At 41.6% G+C, this 6,498-nt stretch overlaps 1 pseudogene; it reads left to right on the plus strand.

Annotated features, from left to right (window-relative positions):
• Positions 1–5,091: 5,091 nt before the first annotated feature.
• Positions 5,092–5,970, plus strand: LOC103133192 (OTU domain-containing protein 5-A pseudogene; annotated as a pseudogene).
• Positions 5,971–6,498: the final 528 nt, after the last annotated feature.

Below are 6,498 nucleotides of genomic sequence, written 5' to 3' on the forward strand. Positions count from 1 at the left end.
TTAAGCATAGCTTTGCTTTGTTTATGTTGTAACTTTAGCTAATTGGTTTGTATTCTGTTTTGTCTACAGAGACCACACACACAGACAGACACCCACATGCTTCCATGTATGTACATTCTGGCAACCTTTCTATATAAAAGTGAACTTTGAATAGGACTCCTCTTGATTTCTTCTGCATCCACATAAATATTTATAAGTGTTCTGATAAGACACTGAAGTGATTGCTGCCAGCTCAGATTCACAAAGTCTTCTCAACAACCAGCCTTACTGCAGTGGACTTCTTTAACACCACTACCTTTACAGATCCGAATTTCAGCAGTAAGCACCAATTGGACATCAACATTTATTTTAGACCAACTGATACACATGCATTAAATCAAGTTTCCATCCAAAGCACAAGTTTGCTGGATTAGTAAAGTCACAATTACTGTAGTTTAAAAGAATTTGGACACAAGAATCACATTTCTATGAAGGTGCTGTTTGCGGCTTTGTCCAGCAGGGGGCACTTATGTCCTTCTTAAGGAGATGCTTAAAGTCATTTTCTGAATCCAAACAGGAAGATGAAGCTGTGGCAGTTTCTTTTATCAGAAGCTACTAATGTTAATCTGGCCGTAGATTTGAAGAAAAGTTTTTAGAGTTTCAATCTGTTAGTGGAAGGTTGAAAGACAGGAGGCCCATATCTGCTTTCTGCAGGAGCAAAAATCTGAAGGATCATCTCGTTCATGCAAAAATGTTGTTGAAAGGTGCTATAAAAATAAAATCAGATTTGTTTTGAAGAACTTAAATAGCTCGATTTTTATGCATAATTTTGATCACAGTCTATAATGTGATATCAAGTTAGGCTGAAGCAGCAGTGTGGAAGAAGAAATAAATACTGCCACCTGCAGGTAAATGTAAGCAGTCATTTAAACCCAAAGTTTTTGAAAATTTGTTTTAAACATTTCAAAACAAATTTGTCATAAACTCAGAAATATATTAGCTTGAAAAAATTCAAGCCTGTGTTGATTTTGCTTGATTTTCTGTGTATGCAGAATTATGAAAAACTGGAAGGACTTCAGTAATGGGTGGGGTTGAATAGGCTTAAAAATTTCCACAATCTTTTAAACATGATTATCAGTGACTGTCAGTATTATGTTGATATGTTCAAAATAAAATAAGAAAAGATAAAGAATTGGTAGTGTGTCTGTTCAGGCAGATATCTTTCCTTTTTACACATCACTTCCTAACCCTCTTACCAATTAAGATCTAAACATGCTCCCTTGAAAAGAACATCTCATTTCCCATTACCACAAACTCACCTAAACTCACCAGCCGGGCTCCGTGGGTAAAAGCCCGGCCACCAGGCGCTCGCCATTGTGCCCGGGGCTCAAGAGTGGAGCCCCGGTGACCCGCGTCCGGGTGAGGGAACAACATAAAAATCCAAAGTTCTTGTCCATCAAAGGGGTCTTTGGCCTGCACTTTGTCCAGTTCCTCACCTAGAACCTGTCTGCCTTGGGTGACCCTACCAGGGGCATAAAGCCCCAGACAGCATAGCTCCTACAATCATTAGGACACTCAAACCCCTCCACCACGATGAGGTGGGAGCCCAAGGAGGTGTTGAAATCATCAATCCTATTTATGAAGACCAAAATGCAGCACTGGTCCATCGCCATGTTTATTTAAGGAACAACACAGCAAAATGGCGCCTAACAGTTTATGATTCCTTTTATCGGCCTCTACCTAAGCTATGGCCTAAAGAGGGTGTTCCGTGATGTAGCATTTCCTTCAGCCTTAGCTGTGTATTATGTCAAAACTTTGTTTTATTTCAATAAATCAATTTTATCTATAAAGCACTCTTCATGTTGGAGGAAGCTCACTGGAAACACATAATAAAGGTATTTCTGACCTGGGTTTGAACTATCCAGGATAACAGTTTGCATGTGCAAATACCAGAGTTGCGAAGTAACTGAAACTGGTGGGATTCGCCCTTTTGCTCCCATCTCTGTAATAAGGCTGGTGGATATTAAAAGCGATGTACCTTCATCTTTTCTTCACTTCCCTGGACTAACCAGGGGGTCATTGCTCATATTCTTTGCTTCATTTCTTAATAAAATAATTTTGATTTGTTCTTGATTGACTCAGTGTTTCACCTTATTTCCTTAACAATATACACGTGCATGCATGTGTGTGTTTGTGTGGCAGATGTGTGGTGGTGTTCTGGTGGGAGGACAGACAGCCAGTGTTGTAGTGAAGACCATCTAACCGAAGACCAAGTCGAGACCAAGACCGGCGCACCACACTACATGACAAAAAAGTGTGAAATATGATAAAAATCGCATATTAAATTGATCGCTAAAATATATGGTTTGTTAGGGTTTGCAGCAAAAAGAACTAGAACTAGAAGCTAAAATCTGAACCCCCACCATGCAATTGTATTCTGGATAATGCTGACAGACATTTTAAAGTCCATTTCTGATGTTCAGAATGGTGTTAACCAGTGTTGTAGTACTCGAGATCATTCTTGGTCTCGAGACCATTTTTTGATGGTCTCGGTCTCGTCTTGGACTCGATACACTCTGGTCTTGGTCTTGTCTTGGTCTCAGGTTAGGTGGTCTTGACCACAACGCTGGTGTTAACACATTTCTGGCACCTAGCAGAAGCTCAGAGATGAGATTTGATTTATGTCTTGAAAACGGAGTTTGAAGACAAAACAAATAAACATGGTTAAAAGAGCTGACTTTTAAAAATAAAAGTCAGCTTTTATTTTTAAAAGCTGACTTTTCAGAGCAGCTTAATGCTGCTTTGAAGACTAACGCTAGTCTTCAGAGCAGCATTAAGATAAAACTCCATCATCCAACAGAGGCTAAGAGATGATATTTTAGAGCTGAGCTGAGTTCATTGCATAAAAAAAACCTGCAGATGAATACAGTTGCCAAAATACATTAAGCTTTCTATGATAACTTCAATATTATAAAGGGGGCCGTTTACTAGTCTAATTGCATTTTCTTCTTTCCTGTACTGATGTAGATTTTCCACGAGGAGGTGCCATGAGCTCTGCAGACTGAACAGATGTTATGTTTCAGTGAATCAGGAAGGATGCACTGTACAATGGTGCTGATGCTGCTGCAGGTCTTTGTTCTCCATCCTCTCCTGCTGTTGCTAAGCAACATGGACCACAGGGGAGAGGTAGTAAGAAACAAATGTTGCTGCGCATGCCTGACATCCATCTGATGCACCTTGCTTGTAGATACTGAATAAATACTGTCAATAATCTTTTCAATACCTGTGATTTTTAATAAAAAAAGAAATATCATTATATTGAAATCTGCATCTAAGAGATTTTTACAATTCCACAAGTTTATTTAAGAGCGAGGAGATGTGTTTGCATTACTTCTGTATTTGATATAAATTTGCACACATGATGCAGGTGGTTCCGTCTCTTCTGATTTCACGTTTTTGATGTTTTTTTCATCAATCAGTGCAGGGCAGCTGGGAAAGGTGATGAAGAAAAACATTAAAATAAATATGAATGAATTAAGTTCAGTGAAATTAATAACTTTTCAAATGCAAGTGAAACTCAAAGTGCTGCAAAAGCAAACCCAACAAATAAAGCAGAACTAAAATACAGTTAAACTCAGTCAGATGGCATAGAAAGTTGACAAAAAGTGCGATTCATCTGCAAATATAATTAAATACATTTAAATAAGAAAACATGAGTTTTCAAAACAAGATCACAAATCAGCCAGAAACCTTGACACCAAAAGATGACAAGCAGTTTGAAACATTTTTACTGCCAGGATTTCACCTCTGGCTCATGCTACGTGTCACCCAGTGCTAGTCATCTGATATTGTCCAAGCATTTTTTCATCATATTTACTAGAATGATTTTAAAGCATTAGCAGTTCACTTATTTATGACTGTTTCCATCCATCAACTAAGCTCTGGTGGGAGGGGCCATGAGCGCACATGACCTTGTGGAAGAGCGAGCGCTGGTATCGCTGCATATTAGTGTATTAAAAATACTCCATATTCCTTCACCTGCAAGGTAAGAATTGGTTATTCTCTTACCACTGAGCTTCTGCAACTCTGGACTGGGAAACGAGTTCTGAAAGTTGAATAGAAATGGGTCCAGTGTCTGCAGAGACTGCAATAATAATCACCAATAACTGTAGCCACAAGCAGAACTGTGCTTATGTTTACAGTTACATTTCTTTCAAATTACACATGCGAAGGTTTTGATGTCTTGAAGTTTCTTAAGCGTGCAGACTCCACTCCAGGAAGCTGTAGACATGGATGGTTAGCTGCTGTCATACCATAAATAAATTGCAACAAATTTTTTCAGGTATTCTTTCACCTTTTTGTCCACCTGCGTGTTTCAACTTCAAGTTTCTCTGCAAGGGTTTTTCTACCAAAGAGGTTGCATTTCTAAACAGGTTCTAACTGTTTAGATTTCTAAACAAATCTCATTAATTTGCTGGATCCTCCTCCAGATTTTCCTGCCTCTTTATGAAGGATTAGAATACACAGAAACAATTTATTCAATTCAGCACAGCATCTGAAAGGCCTGGTGTCTTCAATCAGAGGCTTCTTCAAAGCCGCTGTAATACAGACCTTGACAGGAGATTCTTACTGTCCACAGCCATCAGCATCTACAACAACTCATAAAACATGGGTAATATGGGTTACATAAATATTTAATTTACCTTTGGGATTCATAATGTATTGTTAAGTTGAACTGCATCTGATTTTCAGATGCCTGCATGGGTGACTTTCAAACTGTCAAAATAATTAGAACAGCATAAAACGTTAAGAAAATCATACCCATAGATTTTCTTAACGATAAAAATAGATTTAAAGTAATATATCTACTTTTATCACGTTAAAGTGGAACTGACTTCAGCTCCACTTTATTCCTTGTTGCACGATCAAGTTGTGATCAGGGAAGCATTTTGTTTTTAATTAAACATTTAAGGATGTTGAATGTGATTTGAATTTCGAGTAAAGTGACTAAAAATGCTGCATCCTCAACTCTTGTCTCAGGACAGAGACGAGAAAAGCTCGTTAGTGTGACAAGAGTTCAGATGAGCGTGATGACGTGGCAGACAGGAGGTGACGTCGCTACGCTCCGTCAGCCTGTGTTGATGTTTTGGAGAACGGGAAGAAGGAGACGCTTTTTGTTTTTGTTCAAATCAAACCGTCGAAAAGGAGCCGAGGGGCCGCTTCTTTCTTCACCTCCGGCTCGTTGAAGGGTCTTAGCTTGGTGGTAGGAGCCTAACGGCCGGTCCGGACGGTGACCCGACCGACACTTTAGATCCAGAACAACGGAGCTGTCTCCATCTCTAACCGACTCCCTGCTCCCCTTACACCGACTCCACCATGACGATCCTCCCGAAAAAGAAGCCCAGCTCTGCGGTCGGAGTTTCGGACCACACCGATGACAACGACCGTCGGAGCGGGTCTGACTCTCACCAACACACGCACCCTCACACCGGGAGGACCGGATCCAGGCCGAGGGCTTCACCACCTCCATGGTCCTACCAGAGCGCCCCACCTTCAGCCAGAGAAGACAGGCGGAACATCGAGGCCAGCTCCCGGCCTCAGCAGGCCTCCCCGCCGCCGGTAGGCTCCGTGTCCCCGGTGGGTCCAGGGGACGGACGGGACAGCAGCGGAGGGATGGTTACTAGCTCTCGGGGGGAGCTGGTGGTGTCTTCCGGTGTGGTTGGATGCGGCGGAGCGATAGGAGGCTGCTGCTCCGGGCCCGGGCTGAGCAAGAGGCGGCGGCAGGCAGGAACCTGCTCCGGGGGGGTGGTAGCTGCTCTGGCCGGTGGAGGCCAGCCGGGAGTGACCGGACCGGGAGGAGTGGGCTCCAGCCAGGACACTGAAGAAGGAGCCGGGAACAACAGCGAGGATGAGTACGAGAACGCGGCCCGACTGCAGTCCGTGGACCCGGCCACCGTGGAGCAGGTAGTGAGCTAACGATGCTAATAGCAGGCTAATGTGGCTTCACGGGATGGGGATAAAAATGTTGTCTACACGGTGGGATTTCTAAAGTAGGGGTCCCTGTCAGAGCTGGAGAAATGGCCCAATGTATTTGAATGAATGGATTGTTCCAATTGAACTATTTTTCCTGCTTATCCAGGTACAGAGAGACTAAATGATGTAATTATGTACCCTATTCAGGTCAAAGTTTAGCCTGCTATCCCAAATTTTCAGGTTGCTATAGTAACGGCATTGATGTTGCAGGTAACTTGTAAGGTAATAATGAGAAGTGGCTCTGCTCTCAGAGTCCAAAGATAATGATCCAAATTAAGGTGACCAGATTTCAAAGACTAAATCTAGGGACATTTCCTGCTCGGCGATAAAGTAAATTTATCAAAATTAAATGAAGAAACTGGGACAGTTACAGTTTACATATTTAATGATATTTAAACATTAAGAATTAAGAATAAAAGCAGAAACATATCTCGCCACACTGTCGTTTCCTAATTGTAATAACAGCAACAACAACAACAACAACAA

The sequence above is a fragment of the Poecilia formosa genome, unplaced genomic scaffold (assembly GCF_000485575.1).
Source record: "Poecilia formosa unplaced genomic scaffold, Poecilia_formosa-5.1.2 Scaffold2353, whole genome shotgun sequence".
In the NCBI taxonomy this organism is placed as follows: Eukaryota; Metazoa; Chordata; class Actinopteri; order Cyprinodontiformes; family Poeciliidae; genus Poecilia; species Poecilia formosa.